The 14,466-nt window shown below is 38.0% G+C and overlaps 1 protein-coding gene and 1 non-coding gene across 2 annotated transcripts in view; one reads left to right on the top strand and one right to left on the bottom strand.

The window, feature by feature from the left end:
- The window catches only part of LOC145504500 (bifunctional heparan sulfate N-deacetylase/N-sulfotransferase 3), a 179,151-nt gene that overhangs the window by 124,102 nt on the left and 40,583 nt on the right, over nucleotides 1-14,466 (bottom strand). The gene's annotated exons all lie outside the window — the stretch shown is intronic.
- Nucleotides 12,654-12,725, top strand: TRNAG-GCC (transfer RNA glycine (anticodon GCC)). Its single transcript has one exon. It is a non-coding gene; the product is annotated as a tRNA-Gly (tRNA).

Here is a 14,466-nt window from a genome sequence, read left to right as displayed (position 1 = left end):
ATATTGAACTTATTAAAAAAAGTTTCATGCTCTCACTTAGAATCACTTTTACATTATAGGTTCTGATAAGCTTTATGAAATGAATTCCAAGAATATGGCAGATTAGATAAATTTGAAGTTATGGAAACTAACTACAAGAAAAAGTGCTGAAGCACCTAATGGAAGAGTTAGATAGAAAAGCATAAATTACTACAAAAAATAAATACATATATATATATTACAGTGGAGGCAAATGACCTGACACATCACCATAGCTTCTAAGGCTTCCCTACATTATAACCCAATCAGTGGTCAATAAAAATGAATATCGTAAGGTTGAAAAAGTTGTCCCATTGATTTCATAAGTCAGCTTATTAATTCAATATACATTCATTGAGTGCCTACTCTATTTTATGTCCTATGTTAGTTGCTGGGATAATCAAATTAGACTTATCACTCAGTCACAGGAAGTTTTAAGGAGAAAATGAGATAATATCTGAGAAAAGTCTCTTTATACTTTAAAGTCCTAAACAATGTATAAAAATATTAATATTGTCTAAAATAAGTTTTCTGGGAAACGATTTCTATTTTTAAAGTCAGATGACATTCTTGAATGACTTACAGATGAATCAAGCAATTTCAGGCATCAACTCATTTTTCTCAGCTCTAGCCCACAGGCTTTCTTATTGTCAGGGAAAAACTCTAAGCTGCTTCCGGCATGTGGGCCTTTGTTCTTGCTGTTCTTTTTCTCTTCCCCATATAGTCACATTTTTGATTCACATTTATGTCTCTGCTCAAATATTACCTTATTGAAGAAGCTTTCCCTGGCCATCCTTTTAAACTTTGCAACAACACACCTCCACCCTGAGGCCCATACTTTCCCATCTCTTTTTCCCTACACTATTTTCTACAGCACTGTCATGCCTAATATGTTGTACCATATGTTTGTTTATTGTTGTCTACTCCCACTGAACATAAGGAACATGAGAGCAAGGACTTGACCTTGTATGAAGACTGCCCACTGCCTGATATGTAGTAGGTACTCATAAATATTTGTTGAATAAATAAATGAATGAATGGATGCTCCTGAATTGAAATTTAGGGTAGTTTGAGCTGAAGCACAAGTATAATTCTTTAGCCAAAGTTGGGACTGAAATTGAGAAAAAATTATTTGGACCAGTCCACCTTCTTTGAAACAGCACTAAAAGCAAAAGAATAGAAGCTCTAAAGATGGAAAGAGAGAAAAGGCCAGTTGTCTCGACGAGACCAGAAATAGAAATGTCTAACATCTGACAAAGACTTCAAGCCAAGTCAAGCTACCAGGATAACTTCCTCTGACTTTCTGACAACATTTTAATTGTGAGGCTATTCAGAAAGATAATAGTGTGGTTTCTGGAGGGAAGGTTCCTGGGCTTGAATCCCAGCTCCAAGTACACTAAGTAATTTTTCACACTGGCAAGTGCCTTTCCTTAAGCCTCAATTTTCTTATTTCAACAACACTGTGTTTCAATACCTATTTCATAAGGTTGTAAGTTTTGGATGATATAATCTGTGTAAAGAGCACTGTCTGGAACATAAAAATCATGATAGAATTTTAATACTTTAGCCTAAATCTAAAAAAAGAGACTTAAAATCATCACAAGAATGTTTAACATTGGGGCTTCCCAGGGGGCGCTAGTGGTAAAGAATCCGCCTGCCTATGCTGGAGAAATAAGAGACACCGGTTTGATCACTGGGTTGGGAAGATCCCCTGGAGGAGGAAATGGCAACCCACTTCAGTACTCTTGCCTGGAGAATCCCATGGACAGAGGAGCCTGGCGGGCTACAGTCCGTGGGGTCACACAGAGTCAACTTAGCATGCACATATGTGTAACACTAAAGTGACAAATATCATATAAAGTGGTTTAAAAGGGAAAGAATGATAGATATAAAATGGAATAAATTATAATAAAAATTAAAAAGTGCACATTACTTTGGGTGCTAATATTAGCTCTGTATGGACTGTGCAGCAGTGGACAGAGTGGAGGAAGGCATATTACTACAACTGGAAAGGGGAAAGATCCAGAAATTCTTTCATGGAGGAGGCTTTCCATTCCTTCAGAGAGCAGGGAAGAGCAGGAAATATTTGGCAACCAAAACTTGACTAGAGAGTCCTCTGCCTGTGGCTGAACTAAGAATGCATCGTAAATAATGAGAATCACACAGGAGAATCACAGAATCTGAAGCTGGACAATTTTTAAGAGATGGCCAAGCCTGGTATTTCTCAAACTGTTGCACTGAGGTCACTATCTTTGATCACGAGGATAAGCATATTACTGCTGATCCCTCATACCCCCAGGACTTTGCTCTATAGACTGACATGATTCCTACCAAAAAAAAGAAAAGAGAGAATAGTTTAAATTATTCATGTTAATTTATAAAACCAAACCAAATCAAACCAAACCAAGAAAAATTAATTTTTAAATTAAATTTGGAAAACACAATTCTATTCATATACATTATTTTATCTTTCATAGCCGATCCAATCAGTCCATTTCATAAAACTCTTCTACTTCATAAAACTCTGGAATTTTGGTCCAGAATTATTTTATAGTAAAGAAGCCTCTTTAAATGCTGGAACTAGTTTACAAGACATCTGAAAATTACTTATTTCTGATTAATTTACCTAAGAGAAGTATTTCCTTCCTTTCTTGATTTTTTTTCTTCTTTTTGAGTGAATAAAGTTATGAAAGGTTACAAGGTTCAAATAAATGGTAAGATGAAAATCAAAAGCAGTACTGGCAGATTTCAACATCAGATTTTAGATTGTTTATTTGTTAATGAAAAAAATAGTGGTTTGTTACTATTGCTCTCCCAGCCTTGCATTATTTCAAGCTTATCTAGTAAACAGGAAGTTCATTTATTCATCTGTTTGAATTAGTTAAAAGCCAAAGAACTTACAATTAATGAAAAGTTAAATGGGAAGCATGAATTAATAATATTGAACTTTTACTGACTTTATAAATTACTGACTTTATATTTAATTACTGACTTTATATTCAACCCACAGGCTCTAATAAGATGGGGTAATCCATTCCATTTTAGAATGAGCCTTTCAGTTGTTTGTAAATATCTCAAAAAATGTCTTAAAGCAGAAGTAAGCTTCAAATCAGATTTGCTCTCAAAGTTTAACATACTCTTTAAAATATTCCCCATTCACTTTTTGTGAAATGTGGTATCAAATACAGAAGTGCTCAATGCCCCACCAAGTCCTGTCACAGCAGGGCTGTGCTGGGTATGAGGGTGGAGGTGGAGGTAGTTTAGGTGGCTTCTTATTCCTAATGGAAAAATAAAGGGTCCTGTGAGACGATGCCATGAGGATCAGGCATTCCTTTGCCATGAGTGCTCCATAGGCTGGAAGTATACAGTTGTTCCACTCATTTGTATGAGTAGCAGGTGGTCTCTTCCACTGGTGCTCTAAACCTTTAACCCTTTGTGCGGTTTCTTCTAGGCATGGTCTTTCAGCTATAAGAAGGGTGACATTTAATCTCCATGATGGAGTTGGCTTGACATGTGCCATCTTTGACTAGATTTTCTTTCCTAGTTATCATTCTGCTTCTACCCTTGTTTGCAAAGTTTATGTCTTAACTCTTCATAGCTCAGGTTCAACAGTGGGGGTCCTAGTTACATGAAGCCCTTCTTATTCTTAAGTATATAATTTTTAATAAAATGCTCTGTCATGGGTCTCTCCTTTGGAAAGAAATTGGGAACACACACCAGAGGCTGATGTGTGACTGATGTGGGGGATTCACATACACAAAAGCAAAGCACAGAACACAGACTTCAGTGCTTTAGTCTTTGAAATTATTAAACAGACTATCTAAAGTCACATTTGTCTGACATTATGACTTCAGACCATTCTTCTAATAATAAATCCTAGGCTTGATTTAAATTTTGAGTTATAATTGGTAGGTTGACTCTAAACTTGGGAAAGATGCCATTATTTTCTTCTTTTTTCAGTTTTACTGAGGTTATTTATTCTACTTAGGTCATCAAATAGTTATTTGCTCTTGGTGACCAATTTCAGATGTAAATAAATGAGCTAGATGGGAATCCTCTTACTACCTCAGAAGGCGTCCAGGACAACATCTCTTCAGTTCCCTAGTGGAAAATTTTTTCTTCATAAATCTAATTTAACATAAAACTAAAATGAAAGTCTAGTCAATGACAGAATTGGCTAGAATCAAAAGGCTCTACAGTACTGTCTGCAGTGACTTAAAAAAATTTTATATATACATCCTATTACTAAGGAAGAGAGAATTTACGAATCAAATTATTTAACTTGTTTCTGCAAGATTGATTAAAAACTTTCAAAAAGCTTTGAAACATGTTCTTTTTCCACAGAGCCTTCCAATATCATAAATTCCAAATAGGAGTTAAACTTGTCATTCCCTGACCTATAAAAATCAATTTCCTTAGATGAAGAGACCAGTTGTGACCTATACCTGCTTTTGTTTGTCTTATGTAAAAATCTCATAATAACATCATTAACTATCAGAGGGTCAGCAACAGTCTGAACGTGGAGGCTGTGAGTTCACACCTAAACTCCTCAACTGAGGCACAGCTGATGTGGCAAGGAAGCTCCTAACCACTTTGTTCTTTATTCCTCTGTTTGAAAATACAGATGAAAATATGCACAGCTTTCAGAGTGGGCTTTAGAAAGGCCCTCTTTGCAAACACAAGGAAAATCTTTGTGTTAGTTTCCATTTAAACATTTCAGCGATTAATGAAGTTACAGAAAGTTGACAAAAACTAAATGACAATTTCTTTGTTTTGGCAGTTTGTTACTACAGATCACATAAAACTGACATTCTAAGAAACACTATAAAAATGCTGATCGGACTGAGAGGAGAGTGCTTCCTCTGAAGGTCCTGTGAGCAGCACGAGGCAGAGCTGGGCACGCCCTGGCCATGCCCCAGCGTGAGTCAGCTGAGCACAGCAATGGCCATGCAGTTGTTCAGATAATTTTGAGTTTCATATTTATTTGTAATCTGTGAATGTTAATTTGCTTGCCATTCACAATTAGATGCCCTAGGAACAACCTAGGGAATACAACATTTTATTTTGACCATGGTTTTAGTCACTGCAGATAACCCTAAAAATCTGCTTTCATCAAATTCTGGATAGCATGATTTTGATAAGGAATGGTTTGAAACACTATTTCCAATTCTCCCATTGCTATTATTTTTATTCTCAATATTAAAAAAAAAATACCTAGCACTGGACCTCACCTAGATGACTCTCATTTCTGCAATTCGACTGGTACTTTCACAGAAAACCCAAGTGGTGACTAAGGTTTTATTGTAGACAGTTCCACTTACTTTCAACTTCACTTTAAAAAAGGGTGGGAATTGAAACCAAAGAAAGAAAATAATGCAACATTCAAAACCTAGTATGGTGTTTCCTTATGTCTGACAACATCCCACAGGTTGTACCTGGGGACGCCTATCCTAGTTGAGAATGGTTAAGATCAGTCTCCCTTGTGTTAAAATCTAACCTTCTAAATCTTCCCACACTAATATTTTTGTATTGGTATGAAAAGATAATGTTTTTTGTTAGTATGTTTACTTATTCATCTACACTCTCCCTGTATTCATGTTCTTTCTATATACATATATCTGTATACACATATATATTGTTGTTGTTCAGTTGCTGAGTTGTGTCCCACTCTTTTTGTGACCCCATGGACTGTAGCCTGCCAGGATCCTCTGTCTAGGGGGATCTTCAGGCAAGAATACTGGAGTGAGTTGCCATTTCCTCTTCCAGGGGATCTTCCTGACGGAGGGATTGAACCCGCATCTCCTGCATTAGCAGGTGGGCTCTTTACCACTGAGCCACCTGGAAAGCCCATATATATATATATATATATACATATATATATATATATATGTATATACATAATATAAATGTAATCTTTCTTGAGTATAAATTAGTCTTTCATTTATGTATCATACACACAAAAAATATTTAAAATGGAAGAAGTTGAGACCAAACTGTTGAATGCATAGCATTTATAAGTTCACTCTTTATATTACAGAGAATAGATTAAGGCTGAATATCCTGAGAGTTAGGGTCTTAAAAGTTCTCTATTGTGACTTTCCACAAGCAAGAGTGGCTTTCACATTGATACAAAACGTGATTTTCTGTCCTCAGGCCAAGCTGGTAGGCAGATTGCTTTTATGAAATTCCTGTGAAGCTGGCAGGAGGTGACTCATATACATAAATGCCTCTTTCAATCAGAAAGAAGGTGTCAGAGGGCAGGTGGGTGGTGTCTGAGTGACTAAGATTTAAGATGTTAGGGGTACTGAAAAAATTCTCCTAAAATGAAAGTTTCTACGGAGATGTACACGTGAGGCTCTGGATCACATAGATGAATCAAAGGAAAATGTTAAAAGATTTTTTACTACATTGTTTGAATCTCAGTCTTTACTTCATAACTCAATGCAAAGAGAAACTCACATATAATCTTAAACTACTCATAAATTAAAAGCAGTACAGACTTTAAACAAGCTCTAGGAATGAGCCTTGATTCCAAGACATTCAAATTAAAATACTAAGTACATTGTATGAAAGGGACAGAGAAGTTATGGGTATGAAAAAGGTGTGAGAAAGTCACAGAAATGTTTAGCAGTAGCCACAGACTACATTAGAGGAGGAGTATATTCCTGAGAAAATAAGGGACTACTCACGGTAAAGCATCTGCCTACAATGTGGGAGACCTGGGTTCAGTCCCTGGGTTGGGAAGATCTGGAGAAGGAAATGGCAACCCACTCCAGTACTTTTGCCTGGAAAATCCCATGGACGGAGGAGCCTGGTAGGCTACAGTCCATGGGGTCACAAAGAGTCGGACACGACTGAGCGACTTCACTTTCTTTTCACTCACTATCTCATTCAAGTAAAATAAAACTTTCTTACTAATGGCAGTGGTATGGAACAGAAAAAAAAATCTTTATTGAAATCCTTGAGAGGATTTCAGAAAAACATGAAGTAACAAAACGGCCAAGTATCTAGGTAGTAGTCCATAATAGCTGACGTTTTCAGTAAATGCTCAGTGGAACAGATAAAAGCCAATACAGTGATTGAACTCCTAGCGAAAGCTGAACAGGTTGACAGAGTGAAATTCTTTATTTCATGGCTTTGTGTTCTGGTTTTCTCACAAGACCATGTTATATGGCTACTGTTTTTTCCCTCTAAAAAATTTAAAGGAGGCAGAACAACAGCAACAACAAAAAACAAGGGTAGATCACGTATGAAGTTGTTTTAATAGTAGCCAAGAGTGACCACTGTGAGCGAGGGTGGGGTCTGGATTCAACAACATTAGCAACGAAAGGCTGCAAAGTTTTTTCACTCACTTATTCTGTGTGTTTTTTTGGTTGACTGGCTTTCGCTCTAGTATCAATTTATTATTTTCACGGACTATATGATTACTTTCAATGATTGTACCAGAATAGTTTCTATTACTACCTTTCCCCGTTCATATATGTTTAAGATTATATATGAATTCTAAATATCCTCAGGCAGTTCTGGGACATTTGTCTGAACCCTTCTATCAGATATTTAAAAACTTTTATTTTGGAGTTTTCTTGATGTGGTGAATTTCTGAGAGAGCCGGAAGCATTATTTCAGAAAACTTCTGATTTGGTTCACTACTGTCAATAAAGATTTCAGGAAACATAGATCTTAATTCTGCAGCAAATCTATAGCAAACCTTACTCCAGTGTTAGGAAGCAATCATTATTTTCCACAGCCTGATTTTTTCTGTAGTTCTTTAAAGAATGTATAATCGATTTTCTGAGCAGAGTTGCTAAGAAAGAAAATTCCTTTGGAACTGTTAAAAAGGCAAGTTTTTACCTTTGTTTGTTGTAGTGTAGCATGAGGAATCTATCTTCCAAAGTTAAAAGGAGTTTGTAGGATTTACCTGAATGAGGGTTTTGTTATTATTGCAGGCTTATTATAATTTATTTTCATAATTTGTTTAATGGCTCTCAAAAAAGCCAACATACTACAGAAGTGGTCATGCTTGCATTTCTCAAATATGTCATTCTGTAATTAAGGTTCCTGAGAGAGATTTGAAAGCTACCAAAACCAGGAACCATATATTCAAAATGACTGAGAAAAACATGTTGATTGGACCTATGTATCTGGCAATAGGCTGTGGTACAAAAAGTGGCATTTAGGCTACAAGTATAGCTCAAACCTAGCAAGTTGTATATATTATTGTTCCTAAAGATGGGCTTCCCTTGTAGCTCAGTAGGTAAAGAATCTACCTGCAAGGCAGGAGACCTGAGTTTGATTCCTGGGTTGGGAAGATACCCTGGAGAAGGAAATGGCAACCCACTCCAGTATTCTTGCCTGGAGAATCCCATGGACAGAGGAGCCTGGTGGGCTACAGTCCACAGGGTTGCAAAGAGTTGGACATGACTAAAGTGATTTAGCATGCACATGTGGATTCCTGATAAATGCTTCAATAACAACAAAAAGCAAAAGAGCACCCCAAGGTACATTTGGCAATGGGCCCAGTGGTGTTGGTTTAGTGAATGAGGTGTTTTAAGTACTTCTCATTAAGCTGCACTTATAGCCAGTTCTAATGAAAGCTAATATTTATTGAGCAATGGGTACTCAATGTTTACTAGGCTGTGTGCTAAAGATGGACAATCTCATTTCACTTATTCAGCAATGTGTTGTTGTATTATCTACTTAATCTATTCAACAAGTAGATACTATTATTTAATTCATTATACAAAAAAAGAAAAAAAATTCATTATACATATAAGGAAATTGAAGCACACAGAGGTTAAGTAAATTAAGCAGAAATTAAAAACTGCAATTTTGATTCAGTTAAAAAAAAGATGCATAAGGTATTCCTTTGCAAGAGTTGACTTATGTGATTTGGGGATTTAGTTCAGTTCAGTTGCTCAGTTGTGTCCGACTCTTTGCAACCCCATGAACTGCAGCACGCCAGGCCTCCCTGTCCATCACCAACTACCGGAGTTTACACAAACTCATGTCCATTGAGTCGGTGATGCCATCCAACCGTCTCATCCTCTGCCATCCCCTTCTCCTCCCGCCCTCAATCTTTCCCAGCATCAGGGTCTTTTCCAATGAGTCAATTCTTCGCAACAGGTAGCCAAAGTATTGGAGTTTCAGCTGCAGCATCAGCCCTTCCAATGAATATTCAGGACTGATTTCCTTTAGGATGGACTGGTTGGATCTCCTTGAAGTCCAAGGGACTCTCAAGAGTCTTCTCCAACACCACAGTTCAAAAGCATCAATTCTTCAGCGCTCAGCTTTCTTTATAGTCCAACTCTCACATCCATACATGACTACTAGAAAAACCATAGCTTTGACTAACTAGATGGACATTTGTTGGCAAAATAATGTCTCTGCTTTTTAATATGCTGTCTAGGTTGGTCATAACTTTCCTTCCAAGGAGCAAGCGTCTTTTAATTTCATGGCTGCAGTCACCATCTGCAGTGATTTTGGAGCCCAAACAATTAAAGTCAGCCACTGTTTCCATTGTTTCTCCATCTATTTGCCATGAAGTGATGGGACCAGATGCCATGATCTTAGTTTTCTGAATGTTGAGCTTTAAGCCAACTTTTTCACTCTCCTCTTTCACTTTCATCAAGAAGCTCTTTAGTTCTTCTTCACTTTCTGCCATAAGGGTGGTGTCATCTGCATATCTGAGGTTATTGATATTTCTCCCAGCAATCTTGATTCCAGCCTGTGCTTCTTCCAGCCCAGCGTTTCTCATGATGTACTCTGCATATAAGTTAAATAAGAAGGGTGACAATATACAGCCTTGATGTACTCCTTTTCCTATTTGGAACCAGTCTGTTGTTCCATGTCCAGTTCTAACTGTTGCTTCCTGACCTGCATACAGATTTCTCAAGAGACAAGTCAGGTGGTCTGATATTCCCATCTCTTTCAGAATTTTCCACAGTTTATTGTGATCCACACAGTCAAAGGCTTTGGCATAGTTAATAAAGTAGAAATAGATGTTTTTCTGGAACTCTCTTGCTTTTTCGATGATCCAGCGGGTGTTGGCAATTTGATCTCTCCTTCCTCTGCCTTTTCGAAATCCAGCTTGAACATTTGGAATTTCACGGTTCACGTATTGCTGAAGCCTGGCTTGGAGAATTTTGAGCATTAGTTTACTAGCATGTGAGATGAGTGCAATTGTGCAGTAGTTTGAGCCTTCTTTGGCATTGCTTTTCTTTGGGATTGGAATGAAAACTGACCTTTTCCAGTCCCGTTGCCACTGCTGAGTTTTCCACATTTGCTGACATATTGAGTGCAGCACTTTCACAGCATCATCTTTTAGGATTTGAAATAATTCAACTGGAATTCCATCACCTCCACTAGCTTTGTTCGTAGTAATGCTTCCTAAGGCTCACTTGACTTCTTCCTAAGGCCCACTTGATTTGGGGATTACAGGTTCATAGAACTAAATCCATGTTAACTTTAAAAGCATGTATTGAAAACACTAATAAAATGTAACACAGGTCCATTACGAAAAAGCTTTGGTGGTGTTGGAAGATAATTCTGTGTGCTATTCTTGCATGCCTGCATGTCTGTGAGCAGAGGCACTGACTATCTTGGCTTGGAACTGTCTTTTCAAGGATGTTTATAGAACAGACAGCTTTCCAATGTAGAGGCAGTATCTCTGCTCAGAGCAAAGGGCAAGATGCCTACTCTCCAGTATAAACAAGACCATGTCTATCCTTGGGGCAAAGATCACACAGGATTACCACCCATTATAAAAGATTTGGATTCCTCGACGATAGGATTCCTCTCCTGTAATGCAATCCATTGCATGTGCGGGTATCAATCTAGACTTCTGCACATCACCCTGCAGGAACAGGGACTTGGGGAACCAGCACACATGTGAATACTCTGGCTGCTGCTATTGCTGTGAGTAATATAACACTTTCTCTCTGCCCCAGGAGTCTTGCACCTTCTGAGAGCATCCCCGAAACTGTGGCAGGTGGACTTGTTAGCTTGCAAACAGGATGAAATCTCAGACCCTTCCCAGTTCTTAAATGGAAAAAGGAGAATTGTAAACATTCAAGGACAGGAAAAGATCGAGTCTATTTAAGATACTATTAACAGCAACTGCACAAGGATGTATGTGGGAAAATAACCATCCCCAAAGGCTGTGTTTTAGGACAAACCAGAGCAGCTTTAGTATAGGAATTTGTGTGTGTGCATAGAGAAAAACAGGATAGGGCAAAGAAAACATATTGCCTGAAACCATGGGATACTAATAAATATACATGACAGTAAACAGCTTTCTAAAGACAGTACACTGTGCTGCACATGATTTATATGTTTGCTCCTGGCTTAAAAATGAGCACCAGTACTAGATTCACAAAAGCTGTTAAATTCTTCTGATGTTCAGAGCTGCAGGAAACAGTTTCATATCTATAGACTCAAGAAGCCAGCAGGCTGGTTTGTAGCTTTATGCAACTATTTTATCTGGCAAATTGAGTGGAGAAAGAAGGGTTAAATTACCATGAATTATAATTCATAGTTAATAAAATATAACTGGTGACAGTAAGTAAAAACACCACAATAGCTTAATGGTGATATGGCAAAGAGGCATTTTTTTTCACTTTAATTTTACTTCATTAACACAGTTCATCCTCTGAGGGGCAGGGGATAACGAGACCATAGCAGCCTTGGCCTCTGGATCCTGCTAAGTCTATTTAAAAGCAGCAAACAACCTGATTTAAACTTCTATGGGTAGAAGACCTGAATAGACATTTTTCCAAAGAAGAAATGCAGATAACCAACAGGCACATGAAAAGATGTTCAGTATTGCTAATTATCAGGGTGATGCGAATCAAGGACACAATGAGATATCACCTCACACGTATCAGAATGGCTATCATCTAAATGAATATAAATAATGAATGTTGGTGAGGATGTGGATAAAAGAGAACCCTTGTACATTGTTGGTGGGAATGTAAACTGGTGCAGCTACTATGGAAAACAGTATGGAGGTTTCTCAAAATACTAAGAACTACCCTATGACCCAGAAATTCCTTTCCTAGGTATATATATCTGAGAAAAACAAAATACTAATTCTAAAAGATATATGTGCCCCAATGTTCACAGCAGCATTATTTACAATTTCCAAGATATGGAAGAAACCTGTTTTCATCAACAGATGAATGGATAAAGATGTGGTACATATACACAATAGGATTAAAAGAATGAAAATTTTCCATTTGCATCAACATGGATGGACTTAGAGGATATTATGCTAAGTGAAATAAGTCAGACAGAGAAAAACAAATAACTTACATCATCATATACATGTAATCTAAAAGTAAAACAAACTAGTGACTAAAACAAAAAAGAAGCAGACTCACAGATATAGAGAACAAATTAATGGTCACCAGTGGGGAAGAGGGAGGGGCAATAGAGCAGTAGGGATTAAGAGGTACAAACTATTATCTACAAAACAAGCTATAAGAATGTATTGTACAATGTGGGGAATATAGCTAATATTTTATGATAACTATAAATGGAGTATAACCTTAGAAAATTGTGAATCACTCTATTGTATACCTGTAACTTGCACAATATTATACATCAATTATACCTAATAAAAAACCCAAACCACAGCTTCCCTGGTGGCTCATATGGTAGAGAACCTGCCTGCCATGCAGGAGACCCAGGTTCGATCCCTGGGTTGGGAAGATCCCCTGGAGAAGGGAATGGCAACCTATTCCAGTATCCTTATCTGGAGAATTCCATGGACAGAAAAGCCTGATGGCTACAGGCCATGAGGTCACAAAAGGCAGACACGACTGAGTGACTAACACTTTCACTTTCACACCTCAATAAAAAAAAACCCAAACTGAAACAAAAGAGAAAAAGGAACAAATTACTGGCCAGCACAGAAGGAGTTCTTAACCCCAGGTGCAGTTTTCCGCAAACCAGACAAGTGTAAGATGCTGAGCCACTCAGGAGGCAGTTCAAGATGGCCACAGAGTAAGACCCTGAACTCACCTCCTCCCACAGACACACCAAGTCTACAGCTACGTATAGAACAATTCCCACAGAAAAAGACCCAAAAACTAGCTGAACTGTTCCTCCACAAAAAAGGATAAAAGAGCCATGCTGGGATGGGTAGGAGAGGGAGAGATACAATCTCTCCAAATGTGTCTCCTACCCACCCAGTGCAGCCAACCATGGTTGGGAGGTTAGCTCACAAAAATGGCACTTCTGAGGAGTGAAGTTTGTGTCCCACGTCAGTCACCTCAACCCTTGGGACCTTCACTGGAGAGACAAGCCCCCCAAACACCTGGCTTTTAAAACCAACAAGGTTTATGTCCTAGAGGCCCAAAGGGCTATAAGGAACTGAAATTCTGCTGTTAAAGTGCTTATGCGCAGACTCACTAACTCCAGGACTAGGGCAAAAGCAGCAGTTTGAAAAGCACCTAGATCACATGTGAAGGACATTCAGTGCACTTCTGAGTATTTAACTCAAGAAAACAAAAATAACTAATTTGAAGAGAAATATGCACTCCTCTGTTCATTGTAGCATTATTTACAATAGCCAAGATACGTAAACAACCTAAGTGTCTACTGATGTATGAATGGGTAAAGAAGATGTTTTCACACACTCACACACACACACACACACACACACACACACACACACACACACATCCAATGGAATACTGCTGCTGCTGCTAAGTCACTTCAGTCATGTCCGACTCTGTACGACCCCATAGACGGCAGCTCACCAGGCTCCGCCGTCCCTAGGATTCTCCAGACAAGAATACTGGAGTGGGTTGCCATTTCCTTCTCCAGTGCATGAAAGGGAAAAGTGAAAGTGAAGTTGCTCAGTCATGTCCGTCTGTTAGCGACCCCATGGACTGTAGCCTACCAGCCTCCATCGTCCATGGGATTTTCCAGGCAAGAGTACTGGAGTGGGGTGCCATTGCATAAAAAGAAAATCTTGTTATTTGGGACAACATGGATGGACGTTGAAGGTTTTGTGCTAAGTGAAATAAGCAAAACAGGGAAAGACAAACAATGGATGATTCACTTACATGTGGGATCTGAAAAACAAAACAGATGAACAAATAAAACAAAACTCATAGATACAGAGAACAGACTGGTGGTTGCCAAGGGGAAGATGGAGGGGATCAAAAGTTACAAATTTCTAACTATTAAGTAAATAAATCATGGGAATATAGTGTACAGCATGGTGACTACAGGCAAAATATTATATTGAATATTTGAATGTTGCTAAGAGACTAAATCTTAAAAGTTCTCATCACAAGAAGAAAATTTTGTAGCTTTTTATGGATACAGATGACAACTAGACTAGTTCTGGTGATCATTTTGGAGTGTATACAAATATTTAGGTGTACATTATGTTGTACACCTAAAATATAGTGTTATATATCAATTATACTGCAATTTTAA

The sequence above is a fragment of the Giraffa tippelskirchi genome, chromosome 1 (assembly GCF_054371585.1).
Source record: "Giraffa tippelskirchi isolate mGirTip1 chromosome 1, T2T-mGirTip1v1.2.pri, whole genome shotgun sequence".
In the NCBI taxonomy this organism is placed as follows: domain Eukaryota; kingdom Metazoa; phylum Chordata; class Mammalia; order Artiodactyla; family Giraffidae; genus Giraffa; species Giraffa tippelskirchi.
The sequence above is the reverse complement of the archived record's forward strand: the minus strand, read 5'-3'. Positions and strand labels throughout refer to the sequence as shown.